This window comes from Bombus pyrosoma, linkage group LG3 (genome assembly GCF_014825855.1).
Source record: "Bombus pyrosoma isolate SC7728 linkage group LG3, ASM1482585v1, whole genome shotgun sequence".
Taxonomy (NCBI): domain Eukaryota; kingdom Metazoa; phylum Arthropoda; class Insecta; order Hymenoptera; family Apidae; genus Bombus; species Bombus pyrosoma.
Genome location: NC_057772.1, coordinates 10,687,251 through 10,703,454, shown reverse-complemented (window position 1 = coordinate 10,703,454; position 16,204 = coordinate 10,687,251). Strand labels below are relative to the sequence as shown.

General features: G+C 32.0%; 2 long non-coding RNA genes across 4 annotated transcripts; one reads left to right on the top strand and one right to left on the bottom strand.

The window, feature by feature from the left end:
• Window positions 1–141: 141 nt before the first annotated feature.
• On the top strand, window positions 142–4,126 carry LOC122566328. 3 transcript variants are annotated; one of them, XR_006316463.1, is made up of 5 exons: window positions 142–278; window positions 930–999; window positions 1,059–1,228; window positions 1,341–1,958; window positions 2,036–4,126. It is a non-coding gene; the product is annotated as an uncharacterized LOC122566328 (long non-coding RNA). The 3 variants fall into 3 exon arrangements; XR_006316462.1 differs by having other exon boundaries at window positions 1,341–2,205; window positions 2,284–4,126; XR_006316461.1 differs by having other exon boundaries at window positions 1,341–4,126.
• Window positions 4,127–8,268: 4,142 nt separating this feature from the next.
• LOC122566332 lies at window positions 8,269–14,024 on the bottom strand. The gene is made up of 2 exons (XR_006316470.1): window positions 13,154–14,024; window positions 8,269–12,398 (listed from the first exon to the last, which is right to left on the bottom strand). It is a non-coding gene; the product is annotated as an uncharacterized LOC122566332 (long non-coding RNA).
• Between the last annotated feature and the right edge of the window lie 2,180 nt (window positions 14,025–16,204).

Here is a 16,204-nt window from a genome sequence, read left to right as displayed (position 1 = left end):
TATATCTGTCCTTGTTGCACAATATTGCGATTTTTATCTACGTGCAAGTTATGTGCTGTCATCTATCCTTACTGTTTCTATCCAGTCCTCCTATCCAGTTGCTGTTACTTTTGTATCAAATAGATGGTAGCATATGCCTCTTCCGTAGACAAGGAACGCAATAGTGTGCGACAAAGATAGATATATATACTGGTGTTAGATACAGACAGCAATAGTGATTAGTTTCACTTTTTCACCGCTACGTGGTGATAGGGTTTCAACGTTCAAGTGTCTATAAAGTGAGCAAATTTTCATTATTAAGAAAAAGAAACTGATCAAGAGAATTACCTTGTGGAATGTGACTTTTGTAATTCCGTCTTCCAAATCCAAAAGATCCTCATCTTTTTTTTATGCGCCATCTGATCCGCAAGATGCACGAATAAAAATTTACAAATTCCTTCCAAATATCGAATCACTTTAAGTAGATTATTTTAAAAAGCTGTGCCTTCACATATATTTTTATACATGTAATGTTGTTTGCGGGAGTTATAAACGTATATAAAAAGAGAGTACATAGATGGAGTATATAGATACAGTACAGTATATAGATGGAGTTCACATCTGACTTTGAACGAATTAAAGTACTAAGAGTATATAATTCGTATGGATCAATGAATCAAACATCTTTTAAAGAATTATTCGTTTGTAATTTAATATACAGTCCCATTTAATTAACTGTTTTTACTACATTATCATGTTTTTCAACAATCGTAATGTACACGGAAATTTATTTGATTTGATATTTTTCTTTATTTGTTCGATATTTTACTTTGTGTATACGTTGCGCTCGCGGTAATTAAAAAGAAATTATACAAAAATAATAATACTAATATTACTATTATAGTAAGAATATTTAAACGTAGCCTAATTCAAATTATTTGTTATTTCAGACGCATATGTAATATGATACAACGCAAATATTTAGGCTATGCTACTTACAATACAACTAGATAATACAAGGTAAACAATGCACGAAAATCATTATCAACAAATGTTAACTGATAAAGTAAAATTTATAGCAATTATATCATTTCGCAAGAAGAAAAAGAAAGAAAAAATACGATGTTTTCTTGATATTTAAACGTATTTAATACTTTAGTTATTTTTAATACGATTGAAAAGTTGGTCTGATAATATATCAACGATAATCTGGTAATTTATCAAAACTAAGCACCCCACGTTCTACAAGGTATTTATTATGATTTTTATCATATTATCTTTGTAAATTTAATTACGCCTCTGTTACTGTGATTTATTATCGAATCCTCTGATATATATATTACATTTGCTATCTATTGCAGACACGTTCTTAGAAGTACCTAGTTTTTATTTCATTTCACAAGTTCTGCAATATTTATTGCTCAAGGAAAGGAGGATCTATGTGAAAGTCTTAAAGTAACCACGATGGTCATTAAGAAGCAGGATTATCATCTATTTGTCTCTCAAACATTTCTTAATCATTTCTTTACATTTAAATTCTTTCATCTAACTTTAGAAATATTCATAACCGAAGTATTTATATTTTATAAACATGTTATTCTAAAATCTTATCAAATTTATCATTCAGTCTCATAAAATGAGTAGTACGTGGTTCTCCGATGCAATCCTAAACGATGAGAAGTATTACGTAAATACGTTTTCCGATCCTTTTAATATATGTATATATATGCATGTATTTTATGCAATTAGCGAATTTCAAGTTGGCAACTGATTGTGAGTTTCTTGTCTTAAGCGGGAAATTTTGATTTCTTTTTCTCTTTTCTCCTACAGATGTAATGCATAATCAGATGAAACATCGTTTACCATAAATATTTCACATACTGATAACGGTTCTATTTGGAAACATTTTGTATGTGTTCTTCCATTACTTATTGTATAAACTGTGGCTGACGCAAACCGGGAAAAGATTGGTTTAGCTTGTACAAATAATGCACAAGATTAATAAAACAATCCAAAAGGATAAAATAACAGAATGTAATCAAGAAAATCTTTGCAGCTCAGGCAGGTGGCCGTTTCTTATCGTTCGATGCAAATTACAAATTTTCCATTATAACTGGCAGTTTGATTATGGATTGGACAAATATTAACTCATGACGCCGAAAAAATGTATTTGAAATAATCGTGTGAACAAGCAGAAGATTTTAACTTCTTACTTCGTAATAAAAGGTAAAAATTGCAGTACAAATCAACCTAAAAAATGTGTCAATATTAACTTGGAATAAATGCGTCATCTATGACTTCAAGAGAATATGCACGAAAATCACGCTTTCTCACGTTCTTCGGCAAACGATGACGTCAAGATTCGGCTGAAAACAGATTCCTCTGTGTTTTTGGGGATTTTCGGATTACCCGATTTTGTTTTTTACCGTTTCCGGTAACGTTTAATGAATTCTTGAAGTTTTTTTTCTACGGAACAACGCTTCGAAGTAATTTCGATAGAAAATTAAAGATCATGCGGTATATTAAAACCCATGTATAACTGCAAGTGTCAATATGTCGCATTATCGTTGATCATTAAAGTAAATAGATTTACGAGCACGTCTTACGTTCGTTAAGCTGAAGAGAAGCCATTAGTAATAGGCTGTTATCGAATGTCCATTTCCGAGGGTGTGGTTTATCAGTGAGACATTAGATGAGGTTAAAAATAGAAAGTACTTTGTCATAATACATAGGTATATACGACCGATATATGACTTCAGTATATGCTATGATATCTATATCCGAAGATATTGGAAAGATATAGAGATCAAATATACATCCATATATATACATACAAATTGGTCCGCAAAAGTATTCGTACATTTACCATGGAAAATTTTCATGTGCGTGTCACGCGTATTATATAAAACATTCTGAAATTTTATTAACGCTGTGATGAGACACGACTGATATGACTATATCGGCAAAACTCAAATCCAATTTGAAAATATACATGCATACTTAGAAGTTGCAAGGTATTTACTGTAAACTTATATTTAGTGAAAAGTTAGTATTGTGAATAATTAGTAGAACAATCTTAAGCATATTATAATAACTATTAAAGTGAATGATTGCCTGTTCAAATATTTTTGTGCCTGCAAAATATATACATCTTGCAATTTCTATATACGTTTACAAAAAACTCAAAGAAAGGAATTCCAAAAATTCAAAATTCTATCAAATAATATTTATTAATAATCATAATACTTGGGCGTCGTTACAGTGCCAATAAAATTTTGAAATGTTTCGTTTAACACACGTGGCAATGTTCATGAGAAGTGTGCGACTACTGCGAGAGCTACACAGTTGCATTTTTGCCACTATCTGCATATGTATCCAACAATGTGGAATGATTTATTAGATTAATTTCCTCCGAGAAAATGTTATGTTAATGTAACATTTCATCTCTAGCTACGTGTAAGTTAATGAAATGCAAATGGTTTACAAATTAATTTCTTAAAGACTGACGTTATGTTCATATTACATATGACTTGCAATTTTTTTTCCGCTATTTCCCACATGTTTATTTTAATATCTTCGCAATCTATGCGTTAAAATATATCGATTGGCATATAACACGTGCATTTTATAAGATATGACTTTGCAAATATTTCCTTTCTATGTTGTTTCGCAAGACGATAACAATAATGCGACAGAAAGTTCTGAAAAATTCATTAATAATTCATCATTAATTTTTATGTTTTATCTTTAGAATTTGATGGACTTTGGAGTACGAATTCATAACATCATAATAAATTGTCCTCTTTAAAATTACGACAACTTTTCATGTATATTATATTTGTATAATCAGCATCTATGAAGCAACGTGTAAGATATTTTCCTCCCATTACCCGACCTTTTACATATTTTTTCACTGTTTAGTCCCTAATGAGTAAATAAACGCGGATTAAGTTGCGATTAATTATGTAAAATATACATGTAACCAGAAAGCGAAGAGGGGAATAATAGATCGTATCAATTGTTAAGCACAATAATCTCCAATAATAGATTAAGATAAAACGTCTCTCGAAATTGTATCGATAGTATCAATTAACATTGTATAATACAAAATGTACTCTCTTCTTCTAAAAATAAAATTCGAAGGATTATAGTATTTATTAATTTCAATCGCATTCACGTTATCAGGCTTTACACTTCGCTTTCGTAATATCAATTTTTTCTAATTATATTTAGAGATGCTAACAAACACATAGTACGAAATTTCATGTACCTGAATCTAATTAACTTGAACATAATAAATACAATGATATAAATATTAATAGAAAATTTGAAGGTGCAAAATTGCGCGGAACGCGTTTAATATAAGAAAATATATAAAATATGAAATAGTGTAGTGCTTTGCGTAATAGTTGATGGGTAAAACAATTTTTTGTCAAGGCTCTACTGTTTCAGTTATATTTTTAAAAATATGAATCTCTGTAAAAAGTCGCAGTTTGATAATAACTTGTTTGATATTTCTGTAGCCACTGTTTGGACGAAATCTTTATGTTTTTAAAATGATTACTAAGAAAAAAGCAAGAACACACTCTTTGCGAATAATTTTACTGATACATGATTCATATAATACAGCTGATTATACAGTTTGATCTCTGCAAACTTTCCGATTAGTTGATCTCTGCTAATCATACTATAAATATGACATAAAAAGTGAATACATATTTCTTTGAAAAAAAGCAAGTAATGAGTTTGTTATCGTTCAACAATGGAAACTGATAAAACCCAAGTTCAAGAGAGAAATCTAGCGACGTATACTTACTGGTGATTATTTCCTCGATTGCGTAAAAAAATGAAAATCAAGGGAAGCGAAATCATTAAAGTTATCTATCTCTTTAATTGACTGTTCGCTATCTCTATCGTTCCTTGAAATTTTTATTTACGGTGTTTATGTTACGTTTTATTACGGTGTTCTACTATGTTAATTGCCGATAGCTTGTAGTCCTACAGTCTATAAAAATAATTTACTTTCAAAGAAGGTCTCGCTGAACTACAAGGCTTATTAATATGTATAATATAGATAATTGATTCAAATTTCTTTCAAATTTTACCATATATAGGAATCGATTAATCAAACATGTCCACTGGCCAGCCTCTTTTATTTTATAAAAAATTTATTAAAAATTTCAGCTACTTTCGTAAGCCAACTGTTATATTTTATGGTTTCATGTATTTATTTGTCTCTCAACTATTCAATATGAATATGGATATGAACATGAATATGAATGTGAACATAAATATGAATATGAATATGAATATAAAATTGATACAATGAATGAAAAATAATGAATTTATGTAATGAAGTTGAGAGATTAATAAATGTAATATGGAGCCGCATATGATTCATATTGCCCTTTGGATAAATTGTAATGAATAACTCGAAGAATAATACGAATCACTATCAAGAGAACAGTCAGATAATTTTTTCTCCCGAATGTATTTTCTTTGATTTTTTAAATAACATATTACGATAACGGTTTAATAATAACGATATATCTTTTTTATTGTTGTTTCGTTTTCTCTACTCGGTCTCGTATTGCGTTTTTTCCAGATACCTGTAACTTTTATCTGAATGTGAAGTGGCTAATCGAGTCAGCGGTCTTTCAGATCACATGAACGCGATAAAATTAACCGGATGAGAATTTATCAAGTATGAAATTTCGATAGATCAAGAAATTTATTTTGAGCGATATTTTCGGTAGAGTACCTGGAATATGTACATATTCGGGTCATTCCTAATCCGATAAGGAATGTCAATAATTAGTATCGACTGAGGAAACTTACACTTGTATAATTTATGTGGTGAATAGAATAGTAGATGTACAAACTAAAACTAGAGCCAGAAAGGTAGAAACCATTAGCTTCTTAATCAATCATTATTTATATCATCGATTGTAAAGATTATCGAAATGGATTATTCTATAATAATTTAGCTTGTTTTTTACTCCAATGTTTATTGTTTAATATTTGTATTAACATACTTTGTGATAAAAATGGTATTTAGATAAAATGAAGAATCAAATTGCAGCCTTCAAATTGAAGAGTTTTCGAATAAAAGAGCTTATAGGTATTTTCTAGCTAAACGGTTAAATTATTTTAAATTTCAATTATTTTCTAAATATAAAAGAAGAAACAAAGTTTTCTAAGAAATTCTTCATAAGTTCTTTACGAGCTTCTTTATAGTTATCAATTTAAAGGTATAATCAAAAAGCTAGAAAGCTTAAAGCTAATATTAAAAAATTATAGCTAAGACCTTGAATGTAATTTGGTCAATTTGCCATTTCGTCTTATGGCGAATAAGAAATCTCCTCAATTATAATACATGCAAATTAATTGCGATAGTTTACAACTTTGACAGTTTACATAACTAGATAGCTTTTACTATTGATAGGATTATTCCGAGATTTTCTTGCTACGTATACCATATCTTTTTGTAATGGAAAGTTCAACAATGAGTATTAAGCATGCGAGCATGATATGTTATAAGTAAGATACACGATGAAACGAACTCCTTATAACGTAGCTGATAAGTATACGCCGATGGAAATTCCTGGATTTAATTTCACTTTAACGAGATTTTTATGTACACCGGGAGAACTTGGAAAGGGAAAAATAAGACGAACCGTAATATCTGATGACCGTTCGATACAAAAAAGAAAAAAAGAAATTAATATTTCATTTCTCTTACAGAGAGCACAACCACAGATGAAAAACATGATAAATCATATATCTCGTCTTTTATAGATGAGCAATATTAAAATTAAATAGGTTGTCAAACAATTCCATATCAAAGCTGTGTTTGCGTTTGATTTTGGGATTAAATAAGTGTTTTTCTTATCCTCTTACATACTTAAGACGTATTAATAACAGCAGATACATGTAGATTCCTATTAATTTAATTGAAGCAACATGACAATTACACAAATATTTAATTCTTAAAAGTCAGTATGGATCTACCACCTACTTTCAAAAGATTTATGAGCATCATCAAATATATGAGATCACTCGCTTCTTCAAATATGTATTTCGCATTAAAACATAACTTTTTAGCCACAAAATAACATGGAAACTAAGGAAAATAGCCTTATTATATCTTTTTGCCCTTTGATCTTCATATACAGGCATGCAAGAGTATTTAAACGTTCATTGTGGAAAGCTTGTACATTTAAAAATTTCATTAGCACTATATTGAGACACGATTGTCATAATTACATTACCGGTTATACGTAGTTGGACACTTCATGACGTTAATTTAAATTGAATGTCTTGCAATGCCTTTATTTTTTCATTATTTTATTATAGATCTGTTAATTCAGCTGTTAACTCTTCTGTGATCGTATGTGGCTTACAATGTAAGATACTAAACAAAGTAAAAATTAGACTTTTGCAACAATCGTAACGAGTAGATATATTAATCCTTATGATAGGCAGTGTATATTGGTAAAATTTAAACCCAATCTAAAAATTTATATAAAAGTTACAAGACATTTACTGCAAACATATATCCAATAAAAAAATTAAACGTATTAAATACGCGTTAAAAATGGTCCCAATATGGGATATCTGAAGATATATCGAATATCTTGCGCTAATTATCTATAACGACGAGGCAAATGATAAACACCGTATTGCAAAAAAATTAAGCTACTCGTCGGTTTTATCAGAAAGCTTGAAGTGATCATTATTATCTTGGTCATAGAGCGACCCTAATTATGCAATTTTTCTTTCGCTCGGTCCCATCAACGGAAACTAATCATCGGACGATCGAAGAGCCGCTATCATCAATTTGTAAACAAATTCTCACAACAGTGAGCCATCGTTGCATCGAATTTAATATCACAGCCTGGTATTACCACGCACAGCGTGCTTCTTTATATTTTTCAACACACCCAAGCAACTGGTAAATATAGCGCCGCATGGAACGATCGGACTTTTGTTGTACCGTTTCAATGGGCTGCTTCGTTAATTCGACGTGCATGTCCATCAGATACCTATCGTTGATTCTTCTTTTAAAAACGTTTTCTGAAAAATTCTTCTCTCTTCCCTTTTTCAGAATGAATTTTTGTGAAATTTTCGATAATGGCGAATTCTGCTTGTTCCTTTTATTCGGATTATTTTTCATCCGTTCTCGAACGAGGTCGATGAGACTCGTTCGAGTTACGAGGTTTATTGTTAGATCGGGGCGTATTATTAATTCAGCCATCGTTCCAGATGCGACATTAAGGAAGAACGAAATGAGTTTCTCTGTTTTTTTTTTTAACTTAACTTCATTTATCGGTAGATATACATCGTAGGATTAAGTTGATAATAAAAATTAGCTGGACCGTTCGCGTAATAGTTCACCGGGTTTTTCTATGGCTTATAATTTTTCTTTCTTATCGTAAGCGTTGACTGTAGTCAGTCACGAAAATATCTGTACACTCTTTAAAGTAGAATAACTGTTCAAAAATTGGATCAAACGACTTGAGCTTTCTTGAGAAACCAGAAGGATTAGTATCAGATAATGTGTAAAAGAAATATTGGAAAAATTTAAGCAACACATTTTGGGCATTTATATCAGTTATATACATACTGAAAGTTTCATCGAAATCAATTAACGTCGCTATAAGTTTGCAGTTCTTCGCGAGTTTTAGCCTGTAACTGCAATAAATTTGAAGAATATTTTCGTGACTGATTGTACATGCGATGACTAATAGAATTTGAACACATACAAAACTGCGTTTGGGGCTTCGTTTTTTGAGAAAATCGAGTTTGAAAATTTGTGAGGTATGCGTAAATTCGTTTGATTCTCGGACAGGAGTAGATAGTCGATGATCTGTAATCAATGAATTATATTACATATGGAAATATGTATAAAAAATGTAGAATAAAATCTTTTCATCTGAAGTCTCATTTTTCGATAAAATCTACGTCTACTTGGACTAATTCTTGGCTAACATATCTAAATTTCATTTTCCCCAAAACGAGAGTGTAAACAACAAAATTTTATTCTTCATTTTTAATTTATTTGTGTAGAATAACTTCCTATCAGTTGTCCATTCTTGTCTAGCCGACAATTGGTCAAATTCACGTACCCTGTACCTCGTAAGTTTTCAAACTCGATTTTCTCTTCTCAAACACGAAGCCTCCGCACTTTTGTTATTTTTGATTTTCGTCTTGCGTATGAATAACCATTTGAATCATCGTCATGTATTTTCTTCGGGATAGTATTTAAAGAAGAACAAACTTATTTTTACATTGTTTTTAAATGTTCCAAATAATCGAAAATTATCTGTTTTAACGAGTATTCTTCAATTACTGTAGTGTTCACGCAACTGCGATAAGTCAACAACGGTTTAGATTTGGTTCTAGTAAGCGGCCTATGGATAAAGCAAGTGGCACTGCGGCGAGTTCGATTCTTTCCGCGCCAAACGAGATACGCAATCAACTGGTAGATAGAGTACGCGGTGTTTACAATGCTTTTAAGACGCACCTTGTAAGCAAATATGCAGCGAAGGCCATGGTAACAGAAGCGCAATGAATCTATTTTCATTTCGCATATGTTATGCGTTTGCGCGTGCTATGAAACCTAATAATAAAATTGAAGAAAGACAATGAAGCTCGTTGAAATGGTTGGCAAACATCGGCATGCCTTCATTGATAGAATGGAATCAATCGCATTATTCGAAAGTGATAGAACCTCTCCTCTCTTTGTGCGCGTATCTTGAGAAATTAAAAAGAAATCGATTCTTTTCTAAAATGTGTACAGATTAGATTACCTCGAGTGCAAAACCTAATTCATTGATCTTCTATTACACTGATCTTCTATTATAAATGAAAAATCTCTGTTTTTTAATTAATTTCTCAAGCTTTCGAGCTTCTAGATTTACTTCGAAAGTATCAGCAGCAAGAGTAGATTACACGTACACGCTAAACGTTGAAAACAAAAGTGGGCGAATCCCAGTTAGTCAACAAATCGAGCAATTTACTAAATATGTCTAAAAAAACTGAAGCATAAAATATTCAATGCAACGACCGATTTCGTTATGTTATCTAGGCTTGTTTTGAAAAAAGGACGAGTTCCTCCACTTTATCACGATTAATACAGCTTATTGCAATAAGTTAATTAACGTAAACTTGCATCGAGAGAAGATATGACTTAATTCACTTTTGTCCTCGGTGCCTCGTATAAATTTAAATTGAGACGTTAAAAGAAACGTAAAAGTAAAAATGTACGGAATGCGCGTAATATGCAAACACATATACGAAAGAAGCAAAATACAGTATCCGTCATGATATCCAATAGGTGAAACAAATCTCTGCGTCTTTAGTTCTGTTTATAGAAATATCAATTTGCATAAACATCTACCCAAGTCTAAATATAACTTATTCTTATACGTATATTCTAATATGATTTATTTTTAATCAAGAATTTTTAAGGCGCTTCAAAATTATTACTTGCGAGTTGATACCGAGTGGAAACTAACGTTTGCAGAAAATATGCTGTTAACGTGCAACAACTTATCTGACAGGTGAATAAGTTATTGTTAATGATCGGACGTATACAGTGCATCAGCGTAGAATGTTTCGCACGCCGTTCCGCAAACAAACTGATTTAGACGGTGTACGTGAGCGTCGTGCGAGATGGAAACGGGCCACGGCGAAATTAGCATGAGAAAACGTTCTGAAGCGGGATTGAAATGTACGGTCCGACGAGTGTAAGTCAATGTGACGAGGAGAATCAGCGGTTGTCGAGGAACGAGATGTCATGCGTATGCAGCATCTTTCTATCAAGATGATACGTTCTGCGTATGTACATTTTCGAAATGCAGAATGTGTAAGAAAAAGGAAAAGCGTAACTGAATATAGTATGACCAAGATTAATGATAGACACGATATTTCTGCTTAACTTTAAATGGAAATGTTCAGTTGACGTCACTATGTAGTCCTTGCATTGTTGGTCTTTATTATATTTAAATTATCTTGCGGCCATTTCTTCTTAGAATGGATTAAAATAAAAAGGAGAATTAAGAATGGACAAATGATCGAATTCCTTCGCTTTATAGAGGACTATCGTGCATATGATCGTATTTTCGAATAATTAGAGAAAATAAGTTAAAGCGAAGGATTTTATTATTTATTATTATTATTATTTATTCTAGTCCGTGCCTTTCGGCTTCGGACGAACTTTCGATTTACAATCCTTACATGAAGCATTTTATTAAATGTATAAGTAATGATCTCACTTTTATTCTTTAACTTCAGGTTAATATCGATGTTGTATTTTTCTCTGTGTTACGTTGATCTGTACGCGTGTACGTTAATTTCTCCATGATCCTTGGAATATTTACGTATGACACCTTTACTTTTCAAAGCGCCCGTGATTTATATTGGATCATTATCATTAAAAACTGGTCGAAAGTACATACATAAATTTTATGAATAATATTTTTATGAATAACTCAAAACATGATATCTAAGCAAAAAATTCTACTAAAAATTATACTAAGTAGGTATTATATATTCTATCGATTTCAGGAAATTCCAATTTTCTATGAATATACAAACATCCACGATCCATATAAAATATTCTAAAAATTTATATTTATATATATACTTATAGTTTAGATTAAAATAAGAGAGACGTAGAGATTCTAATCCTCCGCATAGTAAAGTAAACTGTAAATATTTTAGAAAACTGTTTTATTTTAATTTTTCTCCAACTATCAACAGATATCCTAACAACATGTTTCACGCTGGCCGATAACGATAAGCGATATACGGTCAATATACCATTTAATTTTTTTGCAATAAAATGCTTTTCGACAATGTAGTATTAGCGACAATACGTCCAGTCTAGAATATCAGCAACTACAAAATCAATTACGATTTATGACGCAATTCTCTTGACTCATTATCACAACCGGTTTACACGTTACACCAGACGTGTCCGGGACGAACAATCGAGATCTAATCGAAGTTCAATAATTGGAGGCGGTTCGACGATTTCTTCACGGAAGGAAGCCCCCATGGCGAGGGTGGACAATACACAAGGTGTGTAATGACTCATCTCTAGCGTGGATGTATCGCGTACTATGTCAGTAACGGCAGAATACATCATACGAAATGTGAGATGCTCGTTAGTCTCGTTCCAGGTGGCTCGTTATCGCTGGTAGCAGTGTGTCAAGTATCACATAAGTTAGCCTCAACGCGTGACACTCGTGTAATACCTAGTAAAGGCAAAATTATGAAAGAACCTCGGGATTCGATAAGAAGGAAGGAAGAGAAAGGGACGAAGAAGAACAGATTCGTTCGATGATGCGCGGTGAAAGATCCATTGACACGACGACCCGCTTCTTCGAATTTGCGAATCAAGCCGGATGCATCTGAAAGAGACGATGTACTTTGATTTTTGTATATGCGCCGAGTATACGGTCGATGCAGCGTGCTAAACAAATATTATCAAGGGGATAGTGAGCTAAATTGATTGAGACGATACGTAGTTAGTTACGAGTGGATTTAAAGAATTTGCAATTCTTTTTCATTGCTTGCGACGTATCGTCGTTTACGTAATAAGAAAATTATCGAACTTTTTTATTTAAACGAACAATCTTTCATTACCGGATTATTCTAAGAAATTTAGACATTGATTAGCCTTTGCGTTTACTGGTTCTTTTTACACAGAAGTTCAAAGAAAAATCTATAGGAATAAATCTTCAGTCGTTAACCGGTAAAAAATAATATCATATAAGTGCTATAAAGCTGTAGAAAATTAAATTTGCATAATACTAGTTTTTAAAAGGTCTACGTCGCAACTATTGATCCTCCCTGTACGAATAATTATGCGATATAACATACATACGCTTATAAATTAATACCTGTCCGAATCGCTTCCAGGCTAATATTAAACGATCGATGGAATCGATAACCATCACAATTGAGTCATTCGGACATCAATTGACTTCATAAATTGAAACGAACAGGAAAAGTGATGTTTCAAACATTGTCTTTTAAATTTATCTTACAATTTCCTATTACATATTTGCATCATCTTGTTGCAATAAATAGATAGATTTGAAGTATCATTCGTTTCTCGAGAATTATACATTAATGTACTTACGTAAAACGTTGATGTACGTACTTATGTAAACAGTAAGCGTATTTAATGCGATGAAATTAAGAAATTAAGAGAGAACGAAGTTAACCCCAGTTTAATCAGATTGGATTTTGAGATTGTTGAGGGGCTCGATCGTTGCGCGTTATCGAAGAAACAAGGAAGACAAGCGAACATGACGAAACACGCTGCACAGAGAAGATTAGATCCTGGAAGTCTGCGTGTTCAACGAAAATTATTTAACGTGGAATTAACAGAAACGCGGATATAATCTGCGTCCCAGTGATGAGATTACGGTAATACAACTTGTTTGCTGCTCGACGTGCGGTGACAGTTAGATTTAACCGCCCTTTCAGCAATATAATTGTAAATGGTAAAAATGAGCGTGTATATATCCTTAGAAACGTGATTCTCGAAATTCAAAACATATATATCTTGTACGACACGCGACATTTATCCCGTGGCTTCTATATTTATTCAGCGGATTTGGCACGATACTGGTTTGGCCTAATAATCGACTGGCACCTAGACCCGTCATAAATCTCTTTCTCATCGTTTAGATATGTCTTCCGAGTTTCTTTCTGTTCGAGTACTTATACAACTTACACCTTGCACTACCGTTCGAAAGTACGCAGAAAATTTTTCCAGTTTCGGCAAGATGTATTTTAATTGTAAAGTTATGGATAAACGAGAAAATCTGCTACCTCGCAGTTCTCGCAATGATCTTATTATCATTACTATACTTGTAACTACATTATATAACAATATCGTATAATTATATGATAGAGAATATTTCAACATTGCTAAGTTGTTTTTTAGAAGTCAACAAGCAATAAATTTGGCATTTGTAATTGTCAAATCTTGAATAATTTTAGAATAACTTTCCTCCTTGTCAAAATTCTTATCTTCTTATTAACTCATTAATTTATAAGTTATAAATCAGATTGACTAGGCTTTTCTAAAATAATAGAGAAGTTTCTGACATTTATGTAAGTAATGATATTTGAATATATATACATATCATAGTATATACATGTATAAGATAATATATATATATATATATATAACCAGTATATATAATAACGTATATTATTGCGATCATTTTTATAAATTTAAATAACTTATTAAAGACTACTATAAATTCAAATAACTTACTAATCTGTCAACTCCGCAAAAATGCAAAAAGTGCATCTAATTATTAATTTACCATTAATCTAAACATCTTTGACAGAATCATATTAATATAAATTAACCAAAGTGTCTGGATACTTATGAATGTTAATATATGCACCCGGAACGAAAAATCTGTACAAGAGGGTATTTCGTATAATTGCGGTAAAAGAAGAATAACAAGTGGCTTGATGTTATTCAAGATCGTTTAAAGAGAACTGATTCTACTTCCTCGATGGGAGAGCTTTCGTCGGAGCATTCGTCGTTATTATTGCGTCGGAAGCTTCGAAGATATTGCTCCAGTATTATGATAATGGCTCGGTAGCTTGCGGCTGCATATTTACAGACTAGAGTCTAGAACGATAAACAAGCTGCACATGGTGTTCACAGCCATTCAAACATTAGATATATTGAATCATTCAATCGCGTAATTCTTGGCAGATTATGCGTCACTCACTTTCGTATTTCGTATACTAATACATTTAACCCGACACATGCACGTGCGTAAAAAAATTATTTTCCTCCGTTTGACACCTTGCTTCTTATCTAAAGATTTTCAAATGTCTACTCGGCATCTCGCTTAATAAACGCGTCAACTATTTGTTTGAAACATTCCGCGTCGAATGTCAAGGATCCGAGACATTTTACGTAACATCATATTGCGAAATAGCAGTCGAAAATTGTACCCGTTCGTTTTTGAACGGTCGACTGTTCAATGACTTTAACAGGGTACGATATAAAAAAATATAAACCATGATCTTCACCCACGATATCGTGCTACGTTTTGAAATCATTCGGAATTAGATCTATTCGCCCGCCGGTTGCTGGCTTAGAATTGACAGATAACGAAACTATTTGCGATAAAGGATCAATTAATGGCTCACGATACACGGCGTTATGATACATTTCGTTTTGAACAAAATTATATTTCTTCATCGTCCAGCATGCTTACAGCTGCGAGATTATAAAACAGGAAAATATAAGTGAGGAAATGTTTAATTCATAAATACGACTAACTGCATTACGATAAGCTTCATTTTTATCTTTCATTCTGTGTAATATAGGATTGATAAAATGATACAGGATGTAATATGAAGTAAAATTAATAAATTTTGTTTTTCTTTGAACCATTATAAATATAGAATAGCTTTCTACTCGTTTCCTTTCTTTTTACTTAGAGTAATAATTTACACCTATTACACCTATTCTTCGAATTTGAGATACCTCGTGATACCACTTCGGGACGTTTTTTTCCCCTTTTTTCCTCTTCTTTGTTTCTCCGCTGGTGTGACTCGCTCGACGATTGTTTTTGTGTATGGTAGAAGTAATTTTTAATTTCCTAGTAACATATATTCATTCAACGGGAAGGAGTGAGATATGTAATCGATGCTTCTAGTATTTAATTGTAATATTATGTACGTATAATTTTCCCGCAAAAAAGTTATACTGAGTGTCCGGTAAATATTTCCTTGATAAATATTATCGTTTTGTAGTACGTCGATCGTAGAAAACACGATGTTATTTGAATATGTGATATTTTGATTTATTACAAATTTAATTTATCTTAAGTTAAGTTAAGAATCTGTGAAAGGACGGTTAAAGCTTATAAAAACATTTTTATTAACTAGGTAATCAGGTAGACCGGGAGCGATAGTCACATTTTGACTTTCGAATACGATCACGCTGAAGATATTATGTTTACAATAATAATTAATATACGAAAATGTTATTTATTTATCTGATATTATCGAGTCACAAGAGTTTCACTCTATGTCAAATAATAAAACAGGATTATCAGGTTACTGGTAAAAATGAGGAAGAAAATGAGCGGAGCAAGTGTTACAAGGAAGCTCTTGTCTCCGGATCGGCTGTAATACTGCATGGGGTCGATAATAATACACGTTTAAC